This window comes from Coenobita brevimanus, chromosome 112 (genome assembly GCF_032717465.1).
Source record: "Coenobita brevimanus isolate Jiangsu-jjx chromosome 112, ASM3271746v2, whole genome shotgun sequence".
NCBI classification, from domain to species: domain Eukaryota; kingdom Metazoa; phylum Arthropoda; class Malacostraca; order Decapoda; family Coenobitidae; genus Coenobita; species Coenobita brevimanus.
In genome coordinates this window covers 26,574,105-26,590,861 of record NC_137065.1, presented here as the reverse complement: position 1 = coordinate 26,590,861, position 16,757 = coordinate 26,574,105, and positions in this window count along the sequence as shown.

Sequence of the window (16,757 nt, the reverse complement as noted above, 5' to 3'; positions counted from 1 at the left end):
ACCATGTATTACATACGTCACACTACGTAAAAATTAGCTATGATAAAATAAGTGTAGCGAACTTTTCCTTAGTCTGACCTGAGTACAGGATTTTCACTATTGTCACTGAGTTTTTCCACTCAAGCTTTCTGTCATTAACGGAAATACAAGGTTCTTAAGTCACTGACAAGAGTGATTTTCCTTTCTGGCCAGATAGTACACATACCAGTGTGAATCATGTGTGCCAGAGTTAGGATGTATATATTAGCTCTAGCCAGATAATCCACAGTAAATTTTCATTTTAATGGGGAGTAACATTACGAATTGCCACATTAAATTATTATGGGAACTTACGGCGCTATAATATTTCGCGAACCTACGAATGTCAGTGGGATTACCCAGAAAACTTCACTCGGATCTACCCAATCAGTTACAGTCCGATTGAAACGGAATTTTAAGATATTTATCAGTGTTTCATGAATGATTGTCTTATGCACAAACAGTACTGTATCACTAAGAAAAGTTAGTAATTATATATCATTCACTCCTTCCCTGTAGTGGCCGAGAAGAGGAAGCCACGCCCTCTTCCAGTGAAGATGCACTGTATTGCGTGACAGTCAGCTGGAGAGGGACAGATCCGACAGATGGATGTACTGTATAGCAAAGTAGTGTTAGCAATGATCCAGGCAGACCGCATCCCAAGCAGTGGTACCATCTCGTAGTTCTGTAATGCATACCTCTTCACTCGCAGTAGTTAACTGCAGATTACCAGTCGAGAGGAGGCGGACGTAACCAGAGTAGTGTGAAAGGGCAGTGACCAGTGTAGACTGCCCCTCATTAACGGAGTTATCAGGCAGATCGCCTAGTTCCTTCGCAGTTCTGCAACTCCATTCTCGACGTCGGGCAGTTCAGGACTGGATAATGCAAGACAGTCTTCCTGCAGCTCCGCGACACCATAATATGGTGTCACAGTATCTTCCCAATGACCAGTATTTTCATTCATGATTGCATGAGTAAGCGAATTTCCTCGCTTAAATTTCATAATGTAAGCATTCATTCTGTATGTAATTAATAAATTAAAAGCTTTTCTTTTTAGCTTGATTAAATATAAAATCATGTTTTACTTTTTTAATTGCTCGTAATTTACTTTGCTCCAAGCTTGCAAAACATTCCTTGAAATTAATCACTATTGATAGTTTAGACAGTTATTTCATATTAATTCATAAAAAATCTGTTGTGCAAGCTTGCAGTGTTGGGAGCAAGAGTCTGGTCCAGTATTACTATGTTCCAGGGTATATTATTGATTGTCAGGGGTCATGGTTCATTCTTTCTCTCCGAGGCCAACAGTACAAATTCAGCATCTATGAGTGATTATTTCTTGCTGTGTACTGTTTGAAGAGGAAGTATGTTAAACTCTCGTTTTCAGAGAATCGGCGACGTAAACCACAATAAACATTTATAACTTTAAATTCATAATTAAGTCAATAATCTCCTTCGACAAGCGGCTACCTATTCCTTTCCTCCCATAATAGTTCATAAGGACTTTAGGGAAGAGTTTGTAAATAACTGGTGATAGTTACTACGATCATGAGTTGCATTTCTTGTAAAACAAAATAAATATTGCAATTGTTAATTCTCTTCTTCATACACTGAGTAAATAAGTGGGTGAGCTTGTTTTGTACTTCTGCACCTGCATCCAACGGTAAATCTGCTACTATTCCATCTTCTTCTTGGGCCTTCACTCATTTCATACTTTTAAGAGAGATTTTTACTTCGCTGGTTGTACCTTTGGTTTTACATGTGACAGCTGGAAAATTACGTATTGGTACTATTGTCTGTTGTATATTGTTCATTTAAATAATCTTCAACTCTCTTAACCATCCTATCTCTGCACTTAATGACTTCACCGTCTTTGTCTTTCAGTGATAATTTATGATTTGTTGCATTCCTAGTGCCATTTTATTTTTGGACCTGTTTTAGACTGCTTACTTTTTTATGGCTTCTTTCCTCTGATCCACGTTTCTTTTTTCTCCTTTTTATTTTTCCTCAGTGTGACTTGTTGATAATCTTATTTAATTCCGTTCTTTGTTTTTCATCTTTTTTTTTTTTTCTGTTTGTAATTTCATCTTTCTTCTTTTCATGACCTCGAGGATGACTTTTTAATATTTGTTTGTTTTGGTTGTATTAGCTTCCTGTACTACCTCCACTGATTCTCTTGGCAGTTTTGTTAGTCTATCAGTCAACATACTAATGTTACTCTCGGCATAACTTAGAGCCTGAAATCTGCTCCGTATTTCTAACTGAATGGCTGCTTTGTTTTTGCTTACTTTTATTTGGCATATATATATATATATATATATATATATATATATATATATATATATATATATATATATATATATATATATATATATATATATATATATATATATATTAATCAGCTACTTTTTTTCACTTCTGAAACTGAACCTGGCTTTGCATCCTACTATTCTGTTGTCATTTCCTATATTTCCTTTCTTGAAATCTGAAACACTTATTACTGTGTTATTCTTATTTTCTCTAATGAAGTCAATTTTTATTCTTTGTTTTTCATTTTGGACTTCTCCAGGTTAATTTCCTCCCTGATAATTTGTGAAAGAATATATTCATTAATCTGATATTGTTCATTTCAGCAAAATTTACCACCATTTCACCTCTGTCCTTCATTTCTCCCACTTCAAATATTCGTATAAATGTTGCCCGTTTATTCGATTCGCCAACTTTTACATTAAAGTCTCCAGTGAGTATAGCATTATCTGGTCTTTTCTTCTTCCATAATTTCAGAGACGTGGTCATAGTTTGTTTCTGAATCTTCATCTGAGCTTTGAGAATTCGGTGTATTACCTTCCGGGTGTATCTTTTACCTAGTGTAACTACAATCCATGCTGCTCTGTCAGATACATTGACAAATTCAACGTTCTCTGCAAGATTTCTGTTAATTAGAAATCCTACACCACTAACCCTTTTTTTTTGCCATTCTCTGTAGGAAAATAGGTGGTTGCTGTTCTGGAGCTAAATGAATTCTTCATCTTATCTATGGATTGACCTCAGACCTACAGTATCCCATTTTTTTTTTTTTTCTATTTCAGCTCTCCCCCATGAGCAGCCACCTTGTCGTGGTGGGAGGGCTTGCATGCCCCTGTGATCCGACAAGCCTGCCCGTGGATGTAATGACATCTTGCAGGGTCTCCCATGAGGGTAGGGTTGTGGGTGAGGGGTCTGACTAAGTCTATCTATCTATCTATTGCCAGACGCCTCAATCCCGTTTGGGGTGGCCACAAACAAATCGCCTCCAAGTCGCCCTGTCCCCCGCCATTTCACTCCCCTGCTCCCAACTCACACCCCCCTCTCTCATATACCTCTCCACCCCATCTCTCCATCTCATCCTCGGCCTCCCCCTCCCTCTTTCCCCCTCCACCTCACTCACATACACTCTCTTCGTCAGTCTTTGACCCTCCATCCTCTCCACATGGCCAAACCACCTCAGTGTGTTCCTCATAACGCTTCCTATCACATCCACATCAACATCACAACGCTCCTTTATATCCTCATTCGTCAGCCTGTCTCTCCATGTGACTCCACAGGCTCCTCTTAAATAACTCATTTCCACGGCTCTCACTCTTGACTTGTGTCCTTCCAACAACGTCCAAGCTTCACTTCCGTACGTTAGAGTTGGTATCACAATACTGTCATGTAGTAACTTTTTCACTTCCATGCTCACTTCCCTGTTTCTTATCACTGCTTTCAAAGAACCAGCAACCTTTCTTCCCTGCTGTACCCTTTCAAGCACTTCACCCTCCAAACCTCCATCCTTACTCATCACACTACCCAAGTACTTAAACGTACTCACATTTTCCAATTCCTCACCATCCAACCTCGCTGTACATTCACTGACTTCACCTCTCTCAAAGACCATCACTTTACTCTTCCCTACATTCACCTTTAGATTCCGTTTCTTACACACTCTCTCAAACTCATCCACCAAGCCTTGCAGCTCCCCTTCTTCTTCACTCAACAACACGGTATCATCTGCAAACAACAGTACAGGGAGTTTCCAAACACTATCCTCTCTCACCAGTACCACTCCAACATCCACTACCCTACTAAGTGCTGCCTGAAATGTAGGTTACCTGTATGGGTCATCGGTGCCGCCCTCCAGAGGGATCGCCTCAGTGCTGTCCTGAGTTGGTTGGTTGGGTGTCTGGGCTGGGAGGTGTTGGGGAAGGGAGTCTTTGCACTGGTGGGAGCAAACTTTCATATCACAGGGTGTCCTTTTGGGAGCACCCTCTGGGGACGGGGTACCTTGCTCCCATCAGACCACGCTCGGTCCCCTCACTCCCTGGTAGGCGGTTTCCCTTGGCTCCTGGTGCCAATTTATGTTCATCATTGTATATATGGATACATCGGACATTTTATTAACCACTCATGTGGTCGGTGACCAGCCGCATGAGTCGGCATCAACTGGTCACTCTCTAGCCGACGACCATGTACCCTCCGGGTCATCTGCCAAAACTGCGAATCACGATGCCCTTTCTATGGACCTGTTACCTGGTGTTTTTGTGAATCACTCTTACACAAAATACATAGTCCTCAAAATAGATAATGGTACTTCCTTCCGGAACCTGAAATGTTTTCAGATTCACAGTGGTCTAGTTACAGCATGTGGATTTACCCCTAAGGTCTCTTTGCAGGGCGATGGTTCTCTATTGCTAGAAGCCAGGAATGATGAGGAGAGTTCACGCATCCAGTCCCTAACTATGGTCACTGGTTATCCTGTATCTGCCTCTCGTCACTTGGTCCTAAATCAGTCCCGAGGGGTTGTATATTCTCGTGACTTTATCTCATATTCTGATTCTTCCCTCCTAGAGGGGCTGGCTCCTCAGGGAGTTGTAGCAGTACAAAGAATAATGAAGAAAGTTGATGGGATTTCAACCCCCACACCCACTCTTATCTTACCATTTGATCGTCTTACTTTGCCAGAGGTCATCACCGCTGCATGGTGGAAGCTTAAGGTTAAACCTTATGTTCCCCTACCTAGGTGCTATTATCATCAAAGGCTTGGTCATGTTCGCTGTTCTTGCAGGCGGGAAACGTCTGGCCTTCCTGAGGTTTGTAGAAATTGTGGTGGAACTTTTTATGGTATGGATGATTGTTCTCAACCCTCTAAATGTTTGCACTGTGGAGGAGCACATGCAAGCTCCTCATGGGACTGCGAAGTATACAAGTATGAATATGAGATTATTTCTGTCCAAACAAAGGAGAAAATTTCCTTTTCTGAGGCAAAGGCCAAGGTAAGGGAGCGGTTCATTCGCCTTGGGGTTACTTTTGCTGCTGTGTTGTCTCGCCTTAAAGCTACCTGGCAGGTGTTCCTGCCTTCACACAATACCCCATCAAATTCTTGGGGTTCTACTTCCCGGCCTTCTCGCCCGGGGGGGTTCCACTGAGGGAGTGCAGCCTGGAAGCAGCTGTGCTTCCTCCAGGGAGGTGCCTCCTGTCTCTGGGGGTGTTCCCTCTGTGGTGGTTCTTCCAGCATCTGGGAGTGCTTCCCCCATACCAGTTCCTCCAGTTCCTCCTGTGACAAACACCCATGTCGATGCCACACCTTGCTTTGACACATCCAAAACTCCCGATGTCCTTCCTGTGCATCCTTGTCCTGACATATCCAAAAAAAAACAGCGTCTCTCATAATCCTGTATCGGCTGCTACTCCCATACCAACTGCTGCTCCTGTACCATCTGCCCACTCTGCTACTGTTGTTCACTCTTCTTTACAATGTGGCACTACAGTTTCTAATGCTTTAAGTTCTGGTGCAGAGATGGAGGTTGCATCTGCCAACCTCAAACAAGTGAGTTTTTGGGTGACTCCCCTCCTTCTAAGGTTCAAACTTCTGTACCGCATGAGAATTCTGAGGGGGCTCTTCGCTCGACAACCCAGCCAGTGGTGGCGTCTAAGTCTGTGGGTGTTCATGATGGCCCTTCTAGGATTCCCGTCCCTGCCTCTTGCTCAGGTGTGGTGGGGCCTGGGTCTTTAGATACCCAAAGAGCTCAGTTGCTTGCTCCCTCTGATCCGTCACCCAGCGGCCAACCTTTGGTTGATTCGGTTGGGAGGGGTTCGGTTGGCCCCGAGGTGCCAGCTGAACCCTCACATGGGTGTGCGGACGGGGGACGTGGGTCTTCCAAGAAGGTCTCTATGCTTCGGACTCATTCTGGCGATGGGCAGGACATATCTCGGGGTAAGGGTACTTCCACCCATGGAAACTCTAAATCTTCATTGTCTTCTCGAATGGTGAGGCAGAGCTCCATGCCTAGGAAGAAGGGCTTTCATTCCATTCCCAACGAGGTTGCTAAATAGCTTTCTATATTTAATACTAATCACTATGGCTCAATCAGTACCAACCTGTCTTCAGACAGGTTGGTACTGTAGAGGTGTCATGGGAAATTGGGAGGAATTGCAGTTATTACTCTCTGCTCTGAACCCACTACGTGTCTGTCTTCAGGAGACAATGGTGGGAGACAGACAGTTCCCTTCTATTAGGGGTTATGAGGCCTTCCACGCATCTCTTCCTGGTGGTCACAGCGGTGGATGTGCAATTTTGTGCCGTTCTTATGTACCCTTTATTTCATTTGATATTCTGTCCCACTTTCAAGTTCTAGCAGTACGGATGCACGTTGGGAGGTGCTATACCATCTGTTGTCTGTACCTTCCACCTTCCGTTCCTGTTATATGTGCTGATCTAGAAACCCTTATCAGCCAACTTTCACCCCCTTTCCTACTCCTTGGTGACCTTAATGGCCACCAGCCTTTGTGGGGTGACTCACTTTCAAATTTCCAGGGTGATCTTCTTGCCTCTTTGGTTGGGGATTTAGATTTGGTTGTCCTAAATGATGGGAGGCCGACCCATTTTCATGTTCAGACTGGCATGTATTCTGTCATTGACCTTACCATCTCCTCCTCTGACTGTGCCCTTTATTTTTCTTGGGAGGTTTTGGATGATCTACATGGTAGTGACCATTATCCTGTAGTGGTCCAGCCTACTCGCTCTGGTCCTGCAGCCCGTCTGTCATGCTGGTGTCTGGACAGAGCTGATTGGCCTCTCTTTGAGGAACTATGTGTATTTGCCAACAGGGTTAGTGATTTTTCAACTATCGATGATGCTGAATGTTATTTTACCAAGACCATTTTCTCAGCAAGGGTTCATTCCATCCCACAGACTTCTGGTGTTTTTTCCCGGAGACCTGTGCCATGGTGGAATGATGATTGCTCCATAGCAAAGGGAACTTACAAAGCAGCTGCCCGTCAGTATTTTGCCAATCGTAATGTTGTTTCTCTAAAAATACAGTTTCGCAAAACACGTGCTTACTATAGATGGGTTATGAAGAATACTTGCCATAACTCGTGGAGGTCATATGTTTCTACAGTTACATCTTCAACTTCAATGTCTGTGGTGTGGAAAAAGGTGCGCAAGATTTCTGGTAGGTTCTCGCCCCCCTCCCCTCCAGTGTTGCGCCTTCATGGAGAACTTGTGTCTGCACCAGATGCAGTAGCCTCTGCTTTTGCAAACCAGTTTTACGCTGTCTCTACAAAGGATCCTTCTCAGCCATTTGCTACCTTTCGTAGGAATCAGGAGAGACTGGGTCTTGACTTTCGCTCTCATGGTGGAGAGCCGTATAATTTAGATTTCAGTCTCCGTGAGCTGCGTGCTGCCCTTTCAGAGTGTGGTGACACTGCTCCTGGGCCTGATGATATTCCATACGCTATGCTGCGTCATCTACCGACTGATTCACTTCAGTTTTTATTGGACCTTTTTAACCCGTTAGCCGCAGGTATTGGAGTGGATAAATTCCTGTAGCTGCGGATTTCTGGCCATAAATTTGATTGTAGCAAAACAGCATAAAATATACACCAAGGTATTCACCTCATATCTGTGCAAACACTAAAAATACTTTCTTTTCGCTAAAGTTTATGGTTATTAAATGATTATACTTACAAGATGACGAGGGTTGTGGCATATGGCATCGATATGGTTGCTCACTTCAGAGAAAACTAGGGCAGGTGTAGGTGTTTTCAGGGATAGCTAAAATAAACAGATAAGCCAATACCACTGTACAGTGGTGCCGTCTGGTGGCAGCAAGCGTATATGGAGGGGGGAGGAATGGGTTTTCGTGATGATAAACGAGGCTGATGTGGAGCGTGAAAAATTAGGAACATGTGTGGATATACACATGAATATGTTATTTATGATAGGGGTGTGTGTTCAAGTCACGCATATTGCATTTTATTGTAGTAAGGATACTTTCACATCATTGCTTTATTTTACTTATTTATTTGTCTTTATACTCGGCTATTTTCATTATTTATTTTTTATTTATGACTGAAAGGCGGAGTACGCATATGAGAGACAGTGAGCGACGGGGGACGGTGAGGTGGCAGACTTGGGGAAAGGATGTGAGATGTTCAGTCTTGGGACTCGCCTATCCCAAGAGGGATCACCTGTACGCTCGAGGAGAGAGAGAGAGAGAGAGAGAGAGAGAGACAGACAGACAGACAGACAGACAGAGAGACAGAGACACAGACAGACAGACAGACAGACAGACAGACAAAAAGAAACAGACTGACAGACACAAAAAGATATTTTTATTGGTGTAGACGAAGGTTGAAATTATCGATCACCAAGGGATTGGGGAGGGTGGCATGAGGTCACGCAATTCAGGCAGATCAGGTATATATTCTTTCATCATCAAATGATCAGGTTGGTACTATCCTGGACTAAGATTAATATTTTTACAATTCTCTATGTATATGAATTCTCTTATGTTTTTTCATTTGTACAACATTTTACTTTCATTCCAGTTCACTGTGTGGTTATTCCTTTTTTTTTTTTTTCGTCTTCTTCATTCTGTCTCTTTGTCTGTCTGTTTCTCTGTCTGTCTCTCTGTCTGTCTGTCTGTCTCTGTCTCTGTCTGCCGTCTGTCTGTCTGTCTGTCTGTCTCTCTCATTATATATATATATATATATATATATATATATATATATATCAAATAATTGCCCAACCAGCGACCTATCGTGTCCTTGACCATTCAACCACACCTGTCCAGGTGAGTGTTGCCAACATTGCGTTCTTTATTTTATACGATGGACAGTGTATTATTCATATGGTTTGGATTTTTTTGTTGTTTTTTTTTGTTCAAAACAGGTTGTGCAAGTTTTCGTGCACAAAATTATTTCTAGCAAAAGCTGCTGCACAATGAGTTTGTGTGCCTAAAAATTATTTCACTGGTAACTCAAGACCTACTGATGCGGCGTTAGTGCCCGATCTTGCCTTACCACATACTTGTTATCCTTCTCATTACATGAATTTCACTGCCTCCTTCACATCAAAAGTGAGGGCAGAAGGAGTGGGAGGATTGTTGCTTAGAGTGTTACCCAGTGACGTAGGCGGGCCTGTGCCTGTTGGCAGTCCTCCAAGTCGGAGAGAGAAAGGAAGAGAGAGAGGGGAAGGTTGTGGTGGGGTGGGAGGCGGATGAAAATACCTTTTCTTGAAAAAAAAATGACATGTGCTCATAAAACAAAAATCTTGATAGACAACGTGGAAGTTTGCATTTTGATCAGGAGAGATGAACAGTGGAGATTTTTTTCAATAGCTGTTTTTTTTTTTTTTTCTTCAGGCTCACGTCAGTTTCCTCAGGAAAAGATTCTAAGGGTGAAAATGACATGATCTTGTTTTAGTGGTATCTTACATAAAAAGATCAGTGTGTGTGTGTGTTCTTACCTAATTGTTCTTACCTAATTGTATCTTTACAGGAATGAGTGAAGCTCGTACTGTCCCGTGTCTTAAACCATATTTATCGTACATATCCTTAAATTTGTGAATTGTTTTGGCACACACTGTTTCATTCGGTAGTGCATTCCATTGATCAATTGCTCTGTTTGGGAAACTGAATTTCCTTACGTCTTTATCACCTCTCTTCTTATGCAGTTTTTTGCAGTGCCCTGTTGCTGATGCTTCTCCATATGTTAAGTAATCATTTATGTCTATGTTCTCCTTCCCTGATATGCACTTATATATCATTATCATGTCACCTCTTTTCCTTCGCTCCTGTAGTGTTGGTAGATTCAGTTTATTTAGTCTTTCTTCGTAGCTTAGGTCCCTTAAGCTTGGTATTCATCTTGTAGCGGCCCTTTGAACTTTTTCAATATTGTCTATGTGCTTTTTTGAGATGAGGACTCCAGACTACTGATGCATATTCCAGGGTTGGTCTAATGAATGATGTTATTATCCTTCTTAGCATGTCTTCATTTATGTATGTGAATGCTATTCTCATATTTGCAAGCAGTGTATACATGTTCCGTACCTTCTCGCTGATGTGGTCAGCCGGAGATAGTCTTTTTTTTTTTTTTTTTTTTTTTTTTTTAATGCGAGGAAGAAGGAACCAAAGGCCATGAGCCCGCAGTAACAGTTCCCTCCAAGAGAAAAACAAAATACAATAGAGAGCCAAATTCAAGATCCGATCATTTTGAGATGCCTGGACACACTGCGTTTGAAAGACTGGAGATCATAGGCAGGAGGAAATACAGACAGAGGGAGACAGTTCCAGAGCTGACCTGTTGCATGAATGAAAGACTGGGAGTAACGGTTAACTCTTCCATTAGAGAGTTGGACAGAAAAGGGATGAGAGTTTGCTGCCAGACGGGTGCTACGCGCCCGTCGTAGAGGTGGAGGAATGCAAGCAGACAGTTCAGAGGAGCAGTGACCATTAAAGTAGCGATAGAAAAGAGATAAAGATGCAACAGTGCGGCGAAGAGACAGAGGTTGAAGGGAGTCAGTAAGAGGAGGAGAGTTAATGAGACGAAAAGCCTTTGACTCCACCCTATTGAGAAGAGCTGTATGTGGGGAGCCTCCCCACACATGAGAGTTGTACTCCACACAGGGGCGGATAAAACCCCTGTATAGAGTCAACAATTGTGCAGGGGTAAAGAAAGAGCGGAGTCGGCTTAGCACACCCAATCTCTTGGAAGCAGATTTTACAAGAGATGTAATATGATCTTTCCAAGATAAGTCCCGAGTAAATGAAACCCCAAGCATGTTCAAGGATGATGCAGGATCAATCTGAATATTATTAAACATTAGTGGGTATACCTGTGGAAGATTTTGTCGGGTTGATAGGTGTAAGAACTGAGTCTTAGAAGCATTAAAGACAACCATATTATTTTTACCCCAGTCAGAGATATGAGCCAAGTCAGACATTAGGTGTGCCATAGCCTCATCCCTTGTTTCTTGAAGTAACTGTTGAGATGAGCGTTGCGGGAACCGAATGGAAAGGTGAAGGGTGGAGTCATCAGCGTATGAGTGGATAGGGTTAGATGTACAGCTTAGAAGATCATTGATGAATAAAAGGAAGAGAGTTGGTGATAGGACAGAGCCCTGAGGAACACCACTGTTGATAGATCTAGGAGAAGAACGATGGCCGTCTACGACAGCAGCTATAGAACGACCAGAAAGGAAGCTAGCGATGAAGGTACAGATAGAAGGATAGAAACCGTAGGAGGGCAGTTTGGAAATTAAAGATTTATGCCAGACTCGATCGAAAGCCTTTGAGATGTCAAGTGCAATGGCAAAGCTTTCGCCAAAGTCCCGAAAGGAGGATGACCAGGAGTCTGAAAGGTAGGTGAGAAGATCGCCAGTGGAGCGTCCCTGACGGAACCCATACTGACGATCGGAAAGAAGGTTGTGATAGGAAAGATGCCTTAAAATTTTTTTATTAAGAATTGACTCGAAAACTTTTGAAATACAGGACGTTAAAGCAATTGGACGATAGTTGGAGGGTTGGGAGTGGTCACCCTTCTTTGGGACTGGCTGAATGAGAGCAAACTTCCAGCAAGAAGGAAAGGTACAAGTTGACAGACAAAGGCGAAATAGTTTGCCTAGGCAGGATGTAAGCACAGAAGCACAGTTTTTGAGAACAACAGGAGGGACCCCATCAGGCCCATATGCCTTGTTAGTACTGAGGCCAGTAATGGCAGAAAATACATCAACTGAAGAAATTTTAATGTCAGCCATGAGGAAGTCAGAGGGGGGAAGTGATGGAGGAACAGCACCGGAATCGTCTAAGGTGGAATTGGAGGAGAAAGTCTGTGCGAAGAGATCTGCATTATCAGTAGAAGAAATAGCTACAGAACCATCAGAGTAGAAAAGAGGAGGGAAGGATGATGAGGTAAAGTTGTTAGAAAGATTTTTGGCAAGGTGCCAGAAGGAGCGGGAAGAATTCGAGTTGGAGAGTTGAGAGCATTTAGTATGGATGAAATTATTTTTAGTAGAGCGAAGAACAGACTTAGCACGATTCCGGGCAGAAACGTAAAGATTATGTGATTCAGGGGTGGGTTGGCTCCGGTACCTTTTGTAGGCCTTCTCCTTGTTGCGGACAGCATTAGAACAAGCGTGATTAAACCAAGGCTTTCTTGCGTTAGTCAAAGGATATGAGAAAGGAATGTATGCTTCCATGCCCGAGAGAATAACCTCCGTAATGCGCAAGGCACACTCAGATGGCTCACGGCCATGGAAGCAATAATCATTCCAGGGAAAATCAAAGAAGTACTGCCTGAGGGCCTCCCAGTCCGCAGCTCCAAAATGCCAGAGACGACGTTTCCCTGGAGGGTCCGCAGGCCGTACTGGAGCGATAGGACAGGTTAAGGTAATAAGGTTGTGATCGGAGGAGCCCAACGGAGAGAAAAGATTAACAGAGTAAGCAGAAGAATTAGTTGTGAGGAAGAGGTCAAGTATGTTGGAGCTCTCTCCAAGGCGGTCAGGGATACGGGTAGGGTGCTGTAGAAGCTGCTCTAGGTCATTAAGGATAGAAAAGATGTAGGCTTGTTCACCAGGTGGATCCGTGAAAGGAGAGGAGAGCCAAAGGTGGTGGTGAACATTGAAATCTCCAAGAATGGAGATTTCAGAGAAAGGAGAAATGGACAGAATGTGTTCCATCGTAGAAGTAAGATAGTCGAAGAATTTTTGATAGTCAGTAGAATTAGGGGATAAGTAAACAGCACAGATATATTTAGTCAGAGAATGACAGGAAAGCCGAAGCCAGAGAGTGGAGAATTCAGAAGAATCAAGTTCAGGAACACGAGAGCAAGATAAGTCGTTGCGTATGTATACACAACAGCCACCTTTGGCTTTGAAATGAGTATAGAGAAAGTAGGAGGATACAGAAAAGGGTTTGCTGTCAGTTGCCTCAGACAGCTGAGTCTCAGTTAGAAAAAGAAGGTGAGGTTTAGAGGAGGAGAGGTGGTGCTCAACAGAGCGAAAGTTAGATGAAAGGCCGCGAATGTTGCAGAAATGGAGAAGAAGAGAGTCAGACAGTGGTTCCAGGCACCTCGAGTCGTCACCGGGAGAGGGGCAGATGGCGGGGGCATTTATGGTCCCCCCCCTGGGGACTCCGAGGCTAGGTGAATTGATGCCATTTTGGTAAATTTTGAATAGGAAGTGTAGTGTGTACTGTGCATGTAGTTTGGTGAAGATAGATAGAGAAATTTGTACTGGAGAGCATGCTGGCCTACTCTCTGTGTAACTGAGACACTGAAAAAGTTCAGCAAAGGGGGATGGTCAGGAACTAGTCCTGAGGGCTGATGAAACGGGAGCTCCAGCACTCCCTGTCATCAGCTTTCCATCCACCTCGGGAGTACTGCCCTGCTCGACTGGTGCTACAGTCTACTCCACTTTATTAATGATCACACCTAGGTCTTTCTCTCTTTCTGATGTGTATAGGGTTTTATTTCCTAACTTATAATCCCAATCAGGTCTTTTTCCACTTTTACCAAACTTGATTACATGACACTTGTCCACATTGAATTCCATTTGCCATGTACTACTCCATTCATGAAGTTTATTTAATTCTTCTTGTAGCTCTTTACAAGAGTCTGTGTTAGTAATTCTCCTTTGTATTTTTACATCATCTGCAAACATATTCAGATAGCTCTCATTTCTAGTGTTACTGTTTATATCATCTATATTCACTAAAAACATGATTAGTGCCAGCACTGAACCCTGTGGTACTCCACTAGTCACTTCTTTCCATGATGAGTAGTTTCCTCTTAGTACTGTTCTCATTTCTCTTTTTATGAGAAAGCCTTGCATCCAACAAAACAGTTTGCCTCGAATTCCTCCTTGATGGTACAGTTTCCATAAAAGTCTTTGGTGTGGTACTGTGTCAAAAGCTTTCTTGAAATCTAAATAGATACTGTCCACCCATCCTTCCCTTTCCTGTATTGTGTTTGTTACTCTGCCATAGTAGCTCAACAGATTAGTAACACATGATTTTCCTTTTCTGAAACCAAACTGTCTTTCTGTTATCATACTGTGTTCTTCTAGATGATTTACCCAAGCTTTTCTTATAAGCTTTTCTAATACCTTGCTTACAACACTGGTCAGTGATACTGGTCGGTAGTTGAGTGGATTTTGTCTATTTCCTTTCTTGAATAAGGGGACAATATTTGCTTTTTTCCAAATATCAGGTAGTTTACCTTGACTCAAGGATTTCTTGAAAATTAAAAATAATGGTTTACTTAACTCCTTTGCACATTCTTGTAGTACCCAACATGAAATTTCATCAGGACCACTTGCTTTTCCTCTGTCTAATCTACTTAACTCCTCCTGTATTACTTTTTCTGCTATTTGTATATCTGGTAGTATGTGTGAACATGCATGTTCCACATTGTTCCTCTCAAAAATTTTTTCTTCTGTAAAAACTAATTGGAAATTCTTATTTAGTGCTTCACAAATATCTTTCTCTTGTGTATAAGTGATTCCCTCGTCCGTAATTGATTGTATTATATCTTTTACTTTGGTTTTGCTTCTGATAGAGCTGTAAAACAGCTTTGGTTGATCACTACTTTTATTTATTATATCCTCCTCAAGCTGTTTTTGGGCTTCCCTCCTTATTCTTGTATAATCGTTTCTTGCCTGTTTGTAATTATTATACGCCCTTTCACTATTATGTCTTCTGTATCTATTCCACAACAAATTTCTTCTTTCTTTTGATTTTTTACATTCTGTATTGAACCATTTCTGTATTTTCTTATCTGCTTCTTTGTGCTGTGGGCTGTACTTCTGGACTCCAATTTCATAAAATTCACAGAATTTTTTATATACAGCATTTAAATCTTGTCCTCTAAGCTCATTTTCCCAATCAACTTCTAAGAAATACTTCTTTAGGTCTTGATAATTTCCCTTTTTATAGTTTAGGCTCTTTTTGTAACTGTCATTGCTGTTTACTATGTCATATGCTATCCTGAAGTTATAATTTAGTACTGCATGATCGCTTTTGCCGAGTGGAGGATGATATATTAAACTGTCAGCATCATTTTCTTGCCTAGTAAATATTAGATCTAGCACTGAAAGTACATCAAGTCCTCTTTTTCTGGTGGTTTCCCTCACATGTTGCGTTAGGAAGAACTCTTGCACGAGATCCAGGAGCTTTTGGTCCCAACAGCTTTCTTGGCTAATTATATCTACAGTATTCCAATTTATATTTGTATTGAAATCCCCAGTTAGTATAATTCTTTCTGATTTCTCTTCCATTTTATGTAGTAATGATCTTAAACTCTGAATTGTACTCTCTGTCAGGTCCTCATATTCATCTCTTTCCCATGTGTTTGATCTGGGTGGCATGTACAAATTGGCTACAATTATTTTACCTTCAGATGTGCTGATCTCTACTGCAATCAGTTCTACTTGTGATGGTATATATAATTTTATTTCATTGACTTTTAGATTTTTCTAAGTTAATATTATAATTCCTCCTCCTTTTTTTTAATTTGTCTCTTCTCCATATATTGTATTCTTCTAAGTTTAGTATGTCATTGGATATCCTTGGTGTTAATTTTGTTTCAGTTTGGCATATTATTTGTGGTTCATTATCTCTGACATAATCATTCATCTCTAGTAATTTAGATACCATTCCATCCACATTTGAGTACATCAACTTTATCATCTTGTTTATATACTTGTCATGACATGGTTCTACTACCTTCCTCCTTTTTATTCCATCCTGTTTGTGTACCACTTTCGTACCTGCAATCCTATTACTTTGTAAAAATAATTTCTTCTTCTCCTCTTCTGATCTTCCCTCGTTTTTTGTTTTTGCTTCCTCCCTTTTCTCTTTCAGTAATTCCAGTTCCTCTTGTGTTAGGCATCTTTTTATCCATACATTTTTGAAATCCTCTTTTTCCATAAGATTCTTTGCATTTTTTAGTATCTCTTCCATAGTGTTTACACTCTGGAAAGTCACCTTTAGAGGTCTTGTCTTGCTTTTCTCATATTTCCCTAACCTTTTGTGTTCCTCTATGTCTTTACTACAGATTTCCTCTGATACTTCCTTCAGTAAGCTCATTACATTTGCCATCTCCTTTTTGTCTCTTGCGATCTTGTATTTTAGTTCTTCCTCTTCTATACCAGTGATTACTATAGATTTGTTTATATCTACTGAATCTCTGACGAACTTTGGATTGTTTTGGATTATTCTTTTCACTTCCTTTTTAATGCTTTTTTCCTCCACCCTTGTTTCCAAGTCTTTCTTTACTTTCACCATTTCAGCATACGTGGTTTCCATATCATTTTTGTAGCTTTGCACGGCTTCATTCACCTGTGTTATCTTCTCCTCAATATCACTGCTCTGGTTTATAAGACTGCTTACTTGTCTAATTGTCTCTGTGTCATTTTTGAACTCTTCCATAACACTTTCGTG